Source organism: Alligator mississippiensis, chromosome 2 (genome assembly GCF_030867095.1).
Source record: "Alligator mississippiensis isolate rAllMis1 chromosome 2, rAllMis1, whole genome shotgun sequence".
NCBI classification, from domain to species: domain Eukaryota; kingdom Metazoa; phylum Chordata; order Crocodylia; family Alligatoridae; genus Alligator; species Alligator mississippiensis.
Genome location: NC_081825.1, coordinates 242,586,603 through 242,603,995, shown reverse-complemented (window position 1 = coordinate 242,603,995; position 17,393 = coordinate 242,586,603).

Below are 17,393 nucleotides of genomic sequence, written 5' to 3'. Positions count from 1 at the left end.
TTCATTTGCCAAAAAAGACTTTTAGGGCCAGATGCTTTTCCACCCATTTGGCATGTAAGTAGATCTAGATGGCTACATCCAATTTTATTCCATTTGAATCCCTGAAAGTTCTAATAATGCATCTACTTTTGTTAACAATCCTCTTACCCATACAACTGAGTCATAAAACAGGAACAAGTAAGAGAAGACCCTACCTTTTTATTAACAGTTTTTCAGGGACTTAAGCAGAGTGGAACAGAATTACACTTAGATGGTACATGCTTAATATGTGGAATAGACTCTAGCCTCTAATGTCTAAGAGAACGTTAAATTTTGGACAACTTAAAATGCTTTATCATCTTTAATTTGCCTTTGGGGCACAAGGCTTGCTTGCCAGACTGATGGAGTTTGGAAGATAAACAATCCAAAAACTAAGTTTTCTTTCATTCCTCGGTTTCACAGTAGTGCAGACATATGTGGCAAGCAAAACTTGTGTAACAGGATGGAGTATAAACTCTTATATATTTAAAAAATACTGGATCAATCTTCTACTTCTTTACACTCATGTAAAGTGGGATTGCATGAGTTTAAACTAGTAATAAATCTGGCCTGAAAGTATAAAAAATACATTTTAAAGAGGGATTGAAGCCATCCATCAACTTCAAGCAAAAATATCTCTTACCATGAAATACAATAGGCTGAGGAAAAGAATAGCATGGTAGTCTCTTCACCTTTCTTAAACTTTCCTTCTCTTTGGAATCTGAATCACGTCTGCAGTTCTCCAGTTCATTTGTTACTGAAACTCATCAGGTTTCATGTACGTTCCATGGAGAGATTTCAGGGAGTTACTCTAATGTAAAAATAGAGCTATGCCGCAATGAACCTATTTTCTAGAAACTGAAATAGTTAGCAACATTTCTATCACGTATCAATGTGTTTTCAATAACAATCCTGGCAAAATGGAGAATTCTTTTTCCCATCATGGAAATTCTGCTTTCAGAAATGAGAGTCTGGTTCACCTCATATAAATGCATTGTGGGTCTGCTGCTATCAGAACCAATTTGACTCTCTCTACTGATTTTATATAGGAGCTGCCATGCCAGGAGAGATCAATGAGTTAGTTAGTTCAGCAGTCCCTCCCTAAAAGACAGCTAATTTCTCTATCAATCTCACCTGGCCCTGGGTCCACGAATCTGGCCCATAGGCCTCTCCTTCTCCCACAGGCCAGATCCTGTGCCCACAGCATTCACTCTGGCTGGTCTGGGATTGCACATCACATGGTGCCTGCTATGGCTGGATAAGAATGTAAGCCACATGTAGTGCCTGGTCTAGCTCGTCCAGGGTGGATGCCACATGCATAGGGCCCTGAGAAAATCATGGATTACTTGTAAAAAAAAATTGCAACACGTGCACAGGTAAAGTATCATTTTTCACAGAGTATTCATGGAGCTACCACTGATCTTGGCAAGTGGGTTCTGGTAGTTCCGTGAATATTCCATGAAAAATTATACTTTACCCGTGCACATGCCACATGTGCAGCAGGCACAAAGCGGTGGGGGAAAATATTATTTTGGGGGGGATCAACCCCTCTTGATCCCCAGCCCTCCCTCCCACGTTGTGGGACCAGAATGCACTGCAGCTGTAAGCCGCAGTAGAGGAGCAGCTGCATGCCAAGCACTGCCAGGTGCTGCGTGACAGAGGTGCCATGGTGCTGCTGCTATTGCCAGTCTCCATGGAAAGTTTAGGGGCTAAACCCCATTAGCTTTGGCCTTCCACTGCCTATGGCAGGCAGATACACACCACACCACCTCACCCTAACAGTCCCTAAGCCCTGGCCCTCCAAACCCCCTTTCCCCCCTGCTCCCTATACACTTATCTTCATCCAGCTGCCTGGCTCCATCCTGGCCATGCCCCCAGCAGCTGCTTGCAGGCTGGAACCCTGCGAAAGCCTGGGTTTCCCCTTGCAGGCTGGAACACTGCCAGCCTGCAAAGGGAAACCTGCACTTTCGTGCAGTTTTCTGGCACAGGCTTGTGACCTTTAAAAAAATCACACTGTGGGGCTAATTTCATGGTATTTGTGCAGTCTGTAAAATCACAATTTTCTCAGGCCCTACAAATGCAGCATAGGTCCTGGACTAGCTGAACCAGGCATTGCATGTGGTACAATCCTAGACTGATCCTGTGCAAGGCCAGCACTAGGGGTGGATGATGTGGCTCTGCAGGCCAGATCTGGCCCATGGGCCCTATCTTTGACATCCCTGCTTCGTCACAAAAAATGTTGTTCACTTCATTGTCTCTCGTAACCATTAGAAACACAAGAAAAGTAACAAAGAGGGGATGAACAAAGTGTACACCTATATATTTCTTTAATGTAATAAAATGTCTCCTTTATTTGTTAAACTTAGCATAAAAATAGGAAAAGTCTATAGGTGAGCTAGTTCACATGGGAATTTTTTAGTGAAAGCACAACAGAATGTGTTTATGAAGCCGTCTCACACATTGTTAGCATTTGCAAAACATCTTTAAAATGTTACACTTTCTGGTCCTCTCTTATCTTGCTTCGTCATTTGTTTTGACGCTTTCTTGGCACCCTTGCAGACTCTGTCTGACTTAGATGAAGCTAAGCTCAGAGTCTACTGCAGGCCAACTACCTAAATCAATTTAGAGCAGCTAATGGAGAAGGACTACGTGTTCTTTGGTGAGTATGCTGAACAACTACTACGCTGCCGACCTCTTTTAACAAGCCACTCCTTGGAATATTTGAAAACACAGACCATCAAATTGAAAGACCGTGCATGACACACTGGATTTTTTTTTTTTAATGTTAACTTTCGGGAAATGTCTAAGCAAAGAGTAAAACTGTTTTCAAGTTCAAGGCATAAATTGGATGTCAGAAAAAATGTGTTCCATTAATCATGGCTTCATTTTACTACAGGGTCACAGATGAAAGGTTCAGAGCAAACAAATGTGTTTGCCCTCCCCCCAAAGGAACTGAATTTTCAAATAAGAAATTACAGTATATTAAAGGTTCTTCCTTTTAAAATGTGGGTATGTGTCTTCAGGAGTTTGTTTGAACAAATGTCATGGGTTGAAACTTGATCAAATGACCAAAACTAAACACATGCTATTGCTCCAAGGTGACAGGTGTACATTCAAATGCAAAATAAACAAGGGACATTATCATTCAGTGGCATAACTGGCACTGGGCAACCAGGTCAGCCAACCTGGGAACCACCTCAGGATGGGAGGAAGGGGAGAGGAAAGAAACTGCTGCTCCTGCAGCCATGTGATCAAGATCACACAGTGCGGTAGGAATCAGAAGCTATCTTTTGTGTGGCAGTAGCACCAGGCACCCCGCTGTATGCATACACCTGTGTTATCATTGACATTTGAAGTGCCAGTATTGGCAATGAAATAAGGTTGGCACAAGTACCTGGGAAAATCAGGACCCAGAAAGGAAAATATGGGTGCTCCAGCCATATGAAACTGGGGTTACACCCTCTGAACAGAACATGAGCCAGAACTAAGATCTTACCTTTAAAAAAGATTAGCCTTGACCCCTCTGGCCCTCCTTCCAAAGACAGGTACTGATCTGGAGAGAGCAAATATAAAGGAACTAGCCAATTGTCCATCAGAAATTATGTGTGGGGGTGGGAACAGGGATGGAGCACCGCTACCCCCATGCTGCCACCACCTCCCAGGAGCGGGGGGGAGGAGTGGAAGCTTGCCCCACCATCCCCACCGTCCAACTCAACCAGTGCCCCGTGCTGCCACCGCCTCCAGGGAAAAGGGCTGGGGAGGTGGGGAGCCAGGCCAGTGGCGCTGGCCTCACCCCCCCCCCCACTCTGTTCACTCTGCCACTGCTGCCACTAGGAAGCAGGGCCCGGGGGGTGAAGCCAGCAGCATCCCCACTGTCATAGCATTGCTCCGCTGTGCCGCCACCTCCGGAATGCTCTTCGAGCACTCTGATTGATTATTTCAGTCAGCATCATGATTGGCTGCTGAATCAACCAATCCAAGTGTGAATAAAGCGTTACAGACAGACACACTAAGGCTTTTATTATATTAGAATGGGGAAAGAAAAGAGCACAATAGCAAGGGAAGTTTACATTAGATATTAGGAAGAATTTTCTCACCAGGAGGGTAGTAAAACACTGGAACGGGTAATCCAGAGAGGTGGTGGAAGCTCCATCCTTGGGGGTTTTCAAGACCTGGCTAGACAAAGTCTTGACTGGGATGATCTAGCTGGGGATGGTCCTGCTTTGAGCAAGGGGTTGGACTAGATGATCTACAACCCTAACTTTCTATGATTCTATGAATAACCTCTCCCTTCCTCTTAAGACTACTTTTGATAGCTAGCAAGGGAGCACAGACTGTCTCCTTTTCCTGAAGAGTGAACTGTCTTCAGCCTTTCACGACCGCATTTTTGATTTTCAGAGAAAAAGGTTCTGGAGCCTGGCTTATTGCTCCTGAGAGCTGGCTATGCCACAAGGAAAGGAAACCACACAGCTTTTTTTCAATATGTAACTTAATACCATGAATATGGAAAACGAGGAGTGAGAACAGCGGTGTAATATTTTTTTCTATGAGTGAATAGATCGTCCTAGCAATAGTTTATGTAAAATATGTCCAGATTACCCTGACTGCCGGGTCACGCAGAAGCAAAATTCAGGGCCTGACTCCAGATTTTGTAAAATTTCCTTTCCTTATCACACCCTTCACCTATGATTGTGCATGCGTAAGGAATCCCCAGTATCTCTATATATATTGAAGTGAAATAAGTCTTGACACAGCACATTCAACACAGATGAATCAGGACACTTTCAACAGTTAAACCATGTAAGGGGAATTTTTCTTGTTTACTTAGCATGAGTCAGTCCTAATGAACAGAAAAATATCAGTTGTGACAATTCACTATCCCTTTTTTGTTATATTTATACTAAGGTTTCCTGAGTTCATTCTGTCTCCCAGGCAGTATTTTAGCCCGCAAGTAAAGGGTTTTAATTGCAGCTGTAAGGATACACACCCAGGAAGTTCATGTCACTTTGCAGTAAGACTCAGTCAAACATTCAGTAAAGAAAAACAAAATCCCCTTAAACAAGATTGGAAACAAAAAGCCTGATGCATCTCAGCATGTAACCAGTTTTATATTGATTTTTAATGGCATTGTGCTGACATCATTTGAAAAGCGTAGTGTGAAGTAGCAAAGCAGGTTCCAAACTAGTACAGTTGCACACTGCTACTGAAAATACATATGGAAAATAAGAGCGGATCCTATCCATATCACTGCTGACTTGGAAGAATTTAATTTTAACCATCTTATCCCAAAAAATTTTAAAAGTAACTCACATAAAAAATGCCGTAGCTTTTCAGCTGGGAAGTAACAGACCACATCTCAATAGTCTACATCTTTATACAGGTTGCCTGAGTCGCTTGTAGTTTTTAGAAATTTGATATATCATTTTAACACAACTGTAAATGATAACTTATAGTTGTGTTTTTTATCAGCCCTGGGCTAAACTCACAGATGATGTAAATCAACACAGTTCCACTGGTTTCACTGAAGCTAAGCTGATTTACACCAGCTGAAGACCTGATCCAAAATATTTAATAACATCATAATTGCAAGGGCTCAAATTTTCATCAGCATTGCACTGTGAAGCACAATGGAAACCCACCAGCTGCAGAACACAGAGAGGAATTTGACCCCTTCTTGTCACTAACTTTATTTAGTCCCTGAACCAAGGAAGCACTTACACACATACTTAACTTTAAACATATGTTAAATATCCATCAAAGTCAATAAGGACTTACACAGGCTCAAGTACTACCTTGAATAAGTATGCTTACCTGAATTAATAGAATGGCAAAGATCTGAGGAAAGATTTCTTGCACTTATTACATTATGTGGGGCTGCAGATGCGGTAGCAAAGTATTTACCTGTGTGGTGCAGACTGTATCCTCAATTGGCTCATCTCTTTGGCTTCAATTATACCATGTAAGACACTATTATTTAAGAATAATGAGAATAGCCAAACCTATCATATACCCACCTGCTCAATACATTTCACTCTTGAATAGTAATAGATGGAGAACTTCTCTAGGCATTCTCCCTTGAGAGGTTGAATTTTCAACTAATATTATCCTACCTTTCATACAAGTATTTTGTTAAAAATGAATGAATATTGCTAAAAGATTCTGGACATGCAACACTGGAAGTGAAACTGTCTCTAGGGAGAGTACAGACACTGATGGTTCAGGCTTCTTCCATTTGGAAGGAATGTTCCTCATCTCCGATCAAATGGGACTTCCTCTGTGGGATGTTCATAGTTCAGCAAGGATTCTGTCATCGGCCTGTCCTGAGACAGACAATAAGAGAATGCCAATTAGTTCCAGTTGAGATTGCAGAATTAGAACTAGATGGAAGCTATTGGTTCATAGATTCATAGAAGTAGGGTTGGAAGGGACCTTGTAGATCATCAAGTCTAACCCCCTGTCCTGGGCATGAGAGAAAACTGGGCTCAGATGACCCCAGCCAGGTAGACATCAAGCCTCTTCTTACAGACCCCCAGGGTAGGAGCCAGCACCACTTCCCTTGGAAGTTGGTTCCAGATCCTAGCCACCCTTACTGTGAAGTAGTGCCTTCGGATGTCTAGTCTAAACCTACTCTCTAACAATTTGTGACCGTTATTCCTTGTTACCCCGGGGGGCTCTAGGGGGAACAGGGTCTCCCCCAAACCCTGCTGGTCCCCCCTGGTGAGTTTATAGATGGCCACCAGGTCCCCCCTCAGCCTTCTCTTGCAAAGGCTGAACAGGTTCAGGTCCCGTAGCCTCTCTTCATAGGGTCTGCCCTGCTGTCCCTGGATCATGCAGGTGGCCCTCCTCTGGACCCTCTCAACTCTGTTCACATCCCTCCTGAAGTGCTGCACCCAGAACTGAACACAGTACTCCAGCTGCGGCCTGACCAGTGTTGCATAGAGGGGGAGGATCACCTCCTTGGCCCTGCTTGAGATGCACCTGTGGATGCACGACAAGGTACACATAGCCCTACTGACCGTGACCCTGCATTGTTGACCCATGGTCATCTTGGAGAACGTTAACCGCCCAGTCATGGGATGAATCCCACTAGGTTTCTGTGAGCTTTACTATGTCTGGGTTTGAACAGGCTATTCAGAGGGCAAGTTCCTCCTGCTTATTCCCCATACTACGAGCATTTGTATAGAGGCATTTAAGGCCTTCGATTGCTGCATGTGCCACCCCCCAATTACCAAGACTATCTGGACCCCTTTTACGTACCTGGGTACTCCTTGCATATGTCACCCGTCTTGGTCGGGAGGTGTCCTTAAGTCTTCCTGTGGCCCCATCCCCTGGCAAAGCTAGTTTAAAGCTTATTTACTTAATAGCTAGTTTAAAGCTTATTTAAAGTTTAAAGTATATTAACTCTGTTCCTATAGAAAAATTTTTAAAGTGATCAGGCAGCAATGAATTGGGGTTTAACTTCTTTGTTTGAAAAATACCACACAACGAAGGAGGAAAAATATGTGCCGCTGCTTGCTATGAATGACAGGCAACCCTCTGACCATTGCAGTTCTCTCACTGTATCAGCCAGCTCCAAATTCACCAATTATTTCCAATCCAGCACAACAGCTGTGATATCGTATATAGATGCCTTAATTCACCACAGAGATGGACATTTAGGGATAAGTAATGAGCACCCTCAGGGACATATTTTTAAATAAACTTAAATAATTCCACTAGGTTTTCTTTTTATCATCTCAGCGCTGATGATTTACAGATTTCACAGGAAGCCTTCTATCAGCCAAAGCATGACTGCACAATCAAAGCATCCCCATATTTCAGGGAAATGTGTAGGCCAATTGTTTGCTGGAAAAAAACTACAGATGTAATCAGGGAACGCTCAGAAAGCTTCCTTTTTTTTTTAGACAGACATTCCTCATCTACCGGAACTTGTGTCCTTATATGTAGAAACACGAGCTGCGGCTTCCTGTGACATGCACTGGAAGCACATACATACTGTTCCTTTAACTCATCAAATTTTACAGACTGCTGCTTGCTCTTTGATGGAAAGAATGTCATTGCACATATTACACACTGCTCCCAATTTGAGCTCTGAACAGAAATTCCCACCTGAAAAAGAAAACAACTTCTAAATATGCTGCAGTAGAAATACCACCAAGGATGCGTGCTGGCGAAGGGAAGGCTTTTCAAATGAGAGATGGTAGACATCAGCTCTCTCAGGACAGTTTCTGATTTTTATACTTTGTTCAACCTTACAACCCTTTACTTTGGAGCTACAAAAGCTCAAAATGTTTATAGGAAGACAAGGTTCCTTGGGTGAATTTGATATCTTTTATTAGACCAACCCAAATGGTTGGAGAATAGTTATTAAGCAAGCTTTCGGGTTCAAAAACCCTTCGTCAGGCTGAGGAAGCTTCAGCAGTTGGTGTGTGCTCTTCCTGGATGGATTCTTGGGGAGTGGGGGACCGGGAATAGAAAACTGCATAGGAAAAGACAATCAAAAAGTTATTAGTATATATAAAAACAACAGAAGAATCTGTGCCATGTTCTAATTTATATATTGTTTTCATCACCATGGTAAACCATGGGTATTCATAGTCTCTGAGCATTTTCTAAGGTGGTTGGGTTTCTTTCTACGACTTCCCTTTCTCCAGCCTTCAATTCTGCTCTTTCATGACCTTTTTCCCCTCTTCTCTTTCCTAAATACAATGCCTAAACATTTCATAAAGTATGTTTACCTCCCAATAAATTGGTATACACAGACCTTGAAAATCCTCAGTGAATGGAACCTGAGCTACTCTGATTACTATCAGCCACTTCAGCCCATTGGTTAATGCTTTTGATTAAACTACAGCTTTGGGAGGAACTCCATTTATTTTCTTATGATTGTTTATACTAAGCATTGGGAAGCATAAAAACAAAACTAAAGTTATTAGTAAATAAATTTAAAGTGGGTTTGTCCTTTCTGACTAAGAGATATTGGAGAATCCATTGAAAAAACAAATGCTGTTTCATATATGAAGTTTGAACAAATTCTACAAGAATATTGTCAAACAGTTGCTTTTGCAAATCTATTGTAACTTAAAAACAACCATAAAAATACTAGGAAGTGAATGTTTTTTGGGTAAGTTACTGAATGAAGGGGAAAAGGAAGGAAATGGTCAATGGCAATGCCTTTGAAACAAAGATTATAAAGCCACAAATAGGTGCACCAAGCTTATGTCTTTGCTTCTTAATAATATATACCACATGCAAGGAAGAAAAGATTTGCAATGCTCTCAAAGTACTGAAACATTTAGCTACTCTTGCTACAATATGAAATCTGCCCATGATGCATCTGCTGCTGATTTGGTTTCATAAGTGAAAAAATCTCTAGGGTGAAGGGTGCGTTCAGTTTTCCCCGTAATTTTACACAGAAATGGAACAGCTGCTGTAAATGGGCACCTAATGTTCCAATCGTCACTGCTTGACGCTGTGCGGGCCGGGAGCGGTCTGAGGCCTTCGGGGGCGCGCGACGGGCTGTGGCCAGCAGCCCTGGCACGCGGGTCGGGGAATGCAGGCCGGCGGACTAGAATTAGGCACGGACGCGTAGCAGTTGATTAAAGATTATTTTACTTACACCGTAGATGGTCGCAGTGCAGGCAGGAAAAACTTGCTTGCGTTGCAGTTACAGACAGACACATGGAGTTTGCTAGGCTCCACAACACGAACTCAAACAAGACCGGCAGAAAACTCGAACCTCTTGAAATAACTAGGACAGAGCTCTGGATACACACACACACGAAGCTTGCTAGGCTCCGTGGAACAAGTGCGCAGGGAAGGGGTTCGTCGAGGGATCACGCTCGGCGACGGGGACAGGCCAGAGGTTGATCAGACCCCTATAGCCTTCTTAAGGCACACACTGGGTCCGTTAGGCTCCGCAGCGCTTAGAGTTCTTCACGAGACGTGAAGTCCTCCTCCTCCACTAGATGGTTGTGGAGTCCTCCAGCTTGGGCGGAAACCGCTCAAGTCTCTTATACGGCTAGCAAGCCAATCGCTAGCCGCCACGTGGGAATAATTTAGAAACAGACAATAGTGGGGAACAAATTTGCATGCGGGTGGCGGGAACTCCTTTGCACCGGGGTTTTCTCTTTGCAACTGAGAAATGCACCCTGCAAAGAAAGCTCCTCGTGGTGGGAAATAATTTAGCAGTGCCGAAGTGCGCACACACAAAATCACACTCTTGGGTTGTGACAGACGTTTCAGCACTGAGAAAATTTAATGATTCAAGTGAAAATGCTTGTGCAATATAGTTGAGTTTCACTGACGTGTCTACAACTCAGTTCCATAGAAACACAATTCTTAAAATATATTCATATCACCATAGACATAAGCACTGTGATATAAGCTGAAAATCAGCTAAAGGGCAAAGCCTCAACAGTGAAGCTACGGATGATCCCTGAAGAAAGAGTGCAGTAAATTTGTAAAATAAATGATGCATTGCAATGTTTTATTTAACTCAGATTCCAATCTGTGATTTCTTATGGTCATGGTTTGTCTCTGTTGAATGTTTTGGACAAGGGGTCAGATCTTCAGCCTATCCACTAATGATTTTCCAATTAAAGAAGTTAACTGGACTTTTTTGTTAGCTGCCATCCATTGGATTTGAATTCTAGATGACTGGGGGCAGGAATGTTTCTGTGAAGCAAGCCTCAGATCTGGAATTTGCTTCTCCTGTTAGCTTGGCAGAACTAGATGTACTGGCTATTACACTACAGGTAGAACAAGACAAAACATACCATCTATTTTTCACAGGGATTTTTTTACATTTTCATTTTTGTAGAAAAAATGTTGGGAAAAGGTTTCAGTTAGTTTTTATGAATATCTGTAATTAAAATATTTCCAGTCTTAAACCAAAAGCTACATTTTAAAATAAGAAATAGAGCAAAAAAAATAAAATAAATTTACCAAAAACTATGTGAAGAACCTTTGGTTTCCATTGTTGGCAACAAAAAATAGTAATGGAACATTTTGACCAAAGTGAGAATTTTAATTTGGGGCAAAAAGCCTTTTTTCACCAAAAAAAAAAATGAATCAAAATCAGAATTAGACTTCAGTGAGATTTACCTTTTATTCTGAGTTTTGCCAGAAGGCAGATGATTAATAAGGATATGGGTCTATGTTTCAGGAAAGGATTTTTTTTCTTAATTGTCATTCTTTTGGTCTTGTGTATCAATACAGCATGTGGTCAGAAACGCACATGGAACCTGTTCAATGTTTGCCTACTCAGAAGACCCATATTTCGAACAAGTTTCAGTTGAAAGGAGGTCAGTGACCCCAGGAACAACCTATTATTGACAACCAAGTTACCACTATGTAATAACTTATTTTAGAAAAAGAACAGGTTCCCCTAGGCTAGTGGTATAGTGGTAAGAAGAAATAAAGAATGGGAAATAGTTTCAATAGATAAAATGACAAACAGATTAATATGAGGATTTAAATTATATATTAGATTAGATATTATTAATGAGATGTTAGAGTATACCATGTACTATTAGATTACTAATACCATAGTAATCTACATATAGTAAACTCTAACATCGTATTAATGTAGCCCAGGTAACTCAGGTATATACTCCCCTTCTCCGATTGAAGGGAATTGTTAGCTGGCAGGTGGGCTGTGGAGAAACTGCAGACTGCTCAGTTTCCCTCCGTCCCTATAGAACCAGGCCAGGATGGTCAGGGGACTTAACTATATACAAATTTATTTACATTAACTTATCATAAGGAAAAGAAACATGGAGATATACGTACATACATACATACATACATACATATGTGTGTGTGTGTGTGTGTGTGTGTGTGTGTGTGTGTGTGTATTTATAAGATATCTAAACAAATAACATAAACAATACCCTCTGGGTAAATGCTATAAAACTGTACACCAGTGCTCCAGGTACAGGTAAACCGCGGCTTTACGAGGGCTCGTGGTGCTCGGGCCAGATGCCAGATGATGGGAAGATAGCAAATGTGGTCCCCATCTTTAAAAAAGGGAGGAGGGAGGACCCGGGCAACTATAGGCCCATCAGTCTTACCTCAATCCTGGAGAAACTCTTTGAGAAGATCATCAAGGAGCACATCTGTGATGGGTCGGCATCGGGGATGATGCTCAAGGGCAACCAGCACGGTTTCATTAGGGGCAGGTCATGTCAGACCAACCTGATTGCCTTTTACGATCAGGTCACAAAAGCATTGGATGCAGGTGTCGCCGTGGATGTAGTCTTTCTGGACTTCAGCAAGGCCTTTGACACTGTCGACCACCCCATCCTCATTAAAAAACTAGGCAACTGTGGCATTGATGCCTACATGGTCAGATGGATTGCAAATTGGCTGAAGGGTCGTACTCAGAGGGTGGTGGTGGACAGGTCATATTCGACCTGGGGGGAAGTGGGCGGCGGAGTCCCCCAGGGCTCGGTCCTTGGGCCCGCACTGTTCAATTTCTTTATCAGCAATTTGGACGACGGGGTGAAAAGCAACCTGTTCAAATTTGCTGATGATACCAAAATTTGGGGTGAGGTGGGCACATTAGCAGGGAGGGAAAGACTGCAGCAAGACCTGGATAGGTTGCAGGGGTGGGCTAACAAAAACAGGATGCGTTTCAATACTGACAAGTGCAGGGTGCTGCGCTTGGGCAGTAGTAACCAGCAGCACACTTATACGCTGGGAAACTCCCTTCTTGAGAGCACAGAGGCAGAAAGGGATCTTGGAGTCATCATTGACTCCAAGATGAACATGGGCCGACAATGCGAGGTCACGGTCGGCAAAGCCAACTGGACCCTATCGTGCATCCACAGGTGCATCTCAAGTAGGTCCAAGGAGGTGATCCTCTCCCTCTACGCGAAATTGGTCAGGCCACAGCTGGAGTACTGTGTCCAGTTCTGGGCACCCCACTTCAAGAGGGATGTGGATAACATTGAGAGGGTCCAGAGGAGGACCACCCGCATGAGCTGGGGACAGCAGGGCCAACCCTACAATGAGAGGCTACGGGACCTGAACCTGTTCAGCCTTCACAAAAGAAGGCTGAGAGGGGACCTGGTGACCATCTATAAACTCACTAGGGGGGACCAGAAGGGTTTGGGGGAGACCTTGTTTCCCCTAGCACCCCCTGGGATAACAAGGAATAATGGCCACAAGTTGTTGGAGAGTAGGTTTAGATTAGACATCTGAGGGAACTACTTCACAGTTAGGGTGGCTAGGATCTGGAACCGACTTCCAAGGGAAGTGGTGCTGGCTCCTACCCTGGGGGTCTTTAAGAAGCGGCTTGATGCCTACCTGGCTAGGGTCATTTGAGCCCACTTTTCCTCCTGCCCAGGCAGGGGGTCGGACCTGAAGATCTACAAGGTCCCTTCCAACCCTACTTCTATGATTCTATGATAAGTATCTGATATGAAACAGATAAACCCCAAAATAAACATAGATAGCTAACAGATAAACTATAGATAAGTATGGGTGAACAATAAATAAGCCACAAAAAATACAAATAAACAACAGGTAAAATAATAGCAACAGGGGGTCCCAGCAGAGCCCTAGGACTCTACTCATCTACTAATTTACAAACATGAGAGTTCACTAAATATAAGACATTTCATCATACCACTTATGCCGCAAGAACCCCAAAGATAAACGTAATCCCAAGGGGAAACCCCAATGCCCTTGGGCTTTTCTCAAACCCTACAAGGAAGCTGGTAACTTGAGGGAGGCCCTCCCAGTGGGACCTCCACTTTTAGGAGCCCTTACCTTACCAGGGGGGACTCCCCCTTCCCTGTGGGAATCCTCTTTTCCCTGCAACTCACGGCTCCCAGACCTGGAGGATGGCCCTCTTCCTCTGCACCAAGCTGCTTTCTTGCCTGCGGTGGGCTTTGGGGGTGGGGAGGCCTCTGTCCCCTGGAACAGGGCTTCACTGTACAGGGCTTCTGGGACCTCTGGCTTGGCCCTGTCTACTGGCTCAGTAGCCTGAGCACCATCTGGCTCCCTAGACTCAACCTTTTGCTATGGGTTCAGGGCCTGGGCAACCTCATGGAACACCAGGCTCTGTCCCTCCCGGACCCTCCATGCAGCACCTCCTGCACTGAGCTCCCAGCCTCGTTCCGGGGATTGAAGACCTGAGCCACCCAAGCGCTCCAAAGGTCCTGCTCTGTGCACTGGCCTGTGCACCGTGTCTCTGGCCGCATACCAGAGGTTGCAGACCTGAGCTGCCTCACATAGCTCCCAAGATCTGGACACTGGGTGCTGTGCTGCACGCCAAAAGCCTAGCCACTGGAGTCATCTGCCATTCCCCGCTGATGCAAGTCTTCAGGGGCACTTCCAGGCTACTGCTTCGCCCTGCTGAGCAGCTCTCCTCAGCTCTTCTAAGCCCCACTCTTCTCTCTTCTGTGTCCCAGATGTGTTCCCCTCGTGCTGGGCACGCAGCTCCTTTTATATGCTCCAGGGCTCCACCCCTGAAGTCTTCTGTTGCAGTCTTCAATCAGGACAAATGGCCACCGGATGAATGGCCACCCTAGTTCCTCCTGGATTGGACAAGGCTTGGGTGATGTCACACCAGGTATATAAGATCAACTCACTACGGTTCTGGACCTATTATTCATCTGCCTGCTGAGAGCTGCACAGCTACATTGACAGCCAGAAAACCTGCTCCCCATTGGTGGGGGGTGGTCTCCCTCCCTCTTTGCTGAAGAGGCAAACAAACACTATTTAAAGGGAAGCCTCAGGTAGAGGAAGAGAAAGTCTGTTTTGGAGCTTGAAACTCCTATTTCCTCCCTCTTTCTATTCCTTTTTTTCTTAAGTGAGATAATACCATGGGGTATTCATCCCTGAAGCAAACTGCCCAGGAATGGGTCCTGGCAGTTACTGGCTACAGGGGCCTGGTCCTCTCTGTTTTGATAGTGTATCGACTCAGCATGGGGTATAGGTGAGATTGGATGTCCAGGCCACAGCCATAGGCCTGGGCCTTTTCTCTGCTGTTTCTACAGCTGTAGTGTTTCAGCCTGGCTGTGTGGCTGAGCCCCAGCTGTGAGTTCATGCCTCAGCACAGTATAGGCCTGGCCAGCTTTTGCTTCCCAGTTCAGGTCCAGTGGGATAGGTCTGACCTCTGCTTCGAAGTTTTCTTTTTGCAGTTTCTGTCCAACAGAGCTGGGATAGGGAAGAGGAATTTAGGGATGTGGCATGCTGTCTGGAGCCACAGTTAACCCCTCAAGGCTGCTACAGAGCATGGGTCTTTTGTGTCACAAGGGGCCCCATAGTGCTCCCTGCAACATTGTAGGGTGATGCTCTTGTAGGGAGCAACAAGGGGCCCCTTGCAACACAGGAGGACCCATGCTCTTTAGCAGCTTCCCGTGGCCCAGTGAACCCAAGGAACAGTTCAGAGGACTCTCCAGTGAAGCCCCCCTCTCTAACCCATTGCTAAAGGACAGGTATAAGGGGCCAGGTGTAGATGAAACAAGAGGCATGCTGCATGACACTTTAAAGTCGGTTAAATGCTTTTGTACTGCTTTAATGGTATCGGTGTTTGCATGCCTTGGCGGCGTATTGCACATTAATCCCAGCCACTGTAGGAAATTCGGTGGCATAATGCGCCTTAAATGACTTGGGGTGCAGCAAACTAAAACTCCTTCAAGGAGTTTTAGTTTGCTGCCCTTACAGCCACGGAGCAAAGCACTGGGCTCTGTGCAGCTCTGCGGCTCTGCAGGAAGCCCCACAGGCACCCTGGCAGCAGCCTGGGAAGGCAGGCTCTGCTCAAGAAAAGCGGCGAGCACAACTTTTTATTTCCCTCCCCCCCAGTGCCTGCCTGCCTGAGCTGTGCAGAGACCCAGTGCTTCCCTCCATTGCTGTGGTGCCCCCCAGGACCGCCTGAGCTGGGTGCCTGCGGGCGGGTGCCACCTTGGGGTGGGGATGCAGCTGCCACAGAGAGAAGCACCAGCCCCCCTCCCCTGCCTGCAGCCCAGGGACCGCTTTGCCCACCAGCAGCTTGCCCTCCCCTCCCTTCCCCTCCCTGCCAGAGAGGCAGATAAGTCAGCAGGGTGTGTGCACAACACAGTGGTTTAATCAGCCCTAAATTGAAGTGGTGTTTTTTAAAACCCACCACTTCAATTTAGGGCCCCCGTTTTGTCTACACACACCCCAAGTCCCTGGAACTGCCTTTTGGGTGAGCCAGACTGCCTGGGCATGGGTGAAGCCTCCCCAAGAGGGTGCAATCTGTGAGCTATGCCTTGTAGTTGGTAGTGTTTTAAATCATATTTAGTATTTTTTTTGCCTTTTTTTCTGTAATAAATTTGTTCTCTGTGTTTATACTGCTTGCAGGAGGGGATTTTGTTTATGCAGGACACCTTAGTAATTTATGTACTGTTTCCCAGGTGGTCTGGGTGGGGGCTCGAGCCAAGATAAAATATATTTAGACCCCAAAATTGAACCTGGCCCTTGTTGCTGCCGACCAGTGCCTGGCAGAAGGGTTACACATATATATGTATGTATGTATATAGATATGGGGGGGGGGTGTAAATAAAATTAGGACAGATCTAATCTTACCTTTTATATTGCATAGCTCCCAAGTTTGGGTATAAAAAAACAAAAATACAAATAATGAAACAAACTGAGCAAATACAGTTTAGCCTTTTAAACACAATAAATAAAGATTCTGAATCAGATTTGTTAATTTATATATTTCAAAAATAACACATTATTTTGAATCAATCAGATTGTTACTGGCACTCAGGTTCTGCTGTGTAGCTTTCACCTAATTCCATATCTTGTCTTTGTTTCTGTTTGCATATTTTTAAGCCAACTTTCAGAAGGGACTTTTCAGGGTTTAAGGCCTGCCAACACACTGATTGGATCTTAGAGCTCTTGTCTGCAAACTTTGTGTTTACTGGACAGTTAAAGCACATTTATACCAAGAATAACTGGGTTTTGTCCTTATGAATCCTTGTCACCTTCTCCTGCCCTTTTCCCTGTAATAATGAGGGACATAGCAATAATCTAGCAGGATAAAACTTTTATTAAAGAGAGGTGTGACTGGATGCCCACTAGTTTGTTTGGTTATTTGAACGAAAGAGGCAAAAGGAATCAAAAAGATCACATGCCACCCAGGCAAAGGCATGGCATGAAGTATTTATGCACCTCCTAGAGGGGATGGAAGTGTCTCAGATTCTCAGATGCAATCCTGCCCTGTTTATTATGTTTGCAAATTTGTTCAAGTTCTCCAGGTTTTTTCTTTCATCTCCAGGTTTTTTTCCATGAGCAGCTGCAGGCGGCATGTTGGAAGAACTGTTTGAGATGGAAGAAAGAACCCAGAGAACTTAAATGAATTTGCCGCAGTTTTTGTGCAGACATGAAAGGTTGCC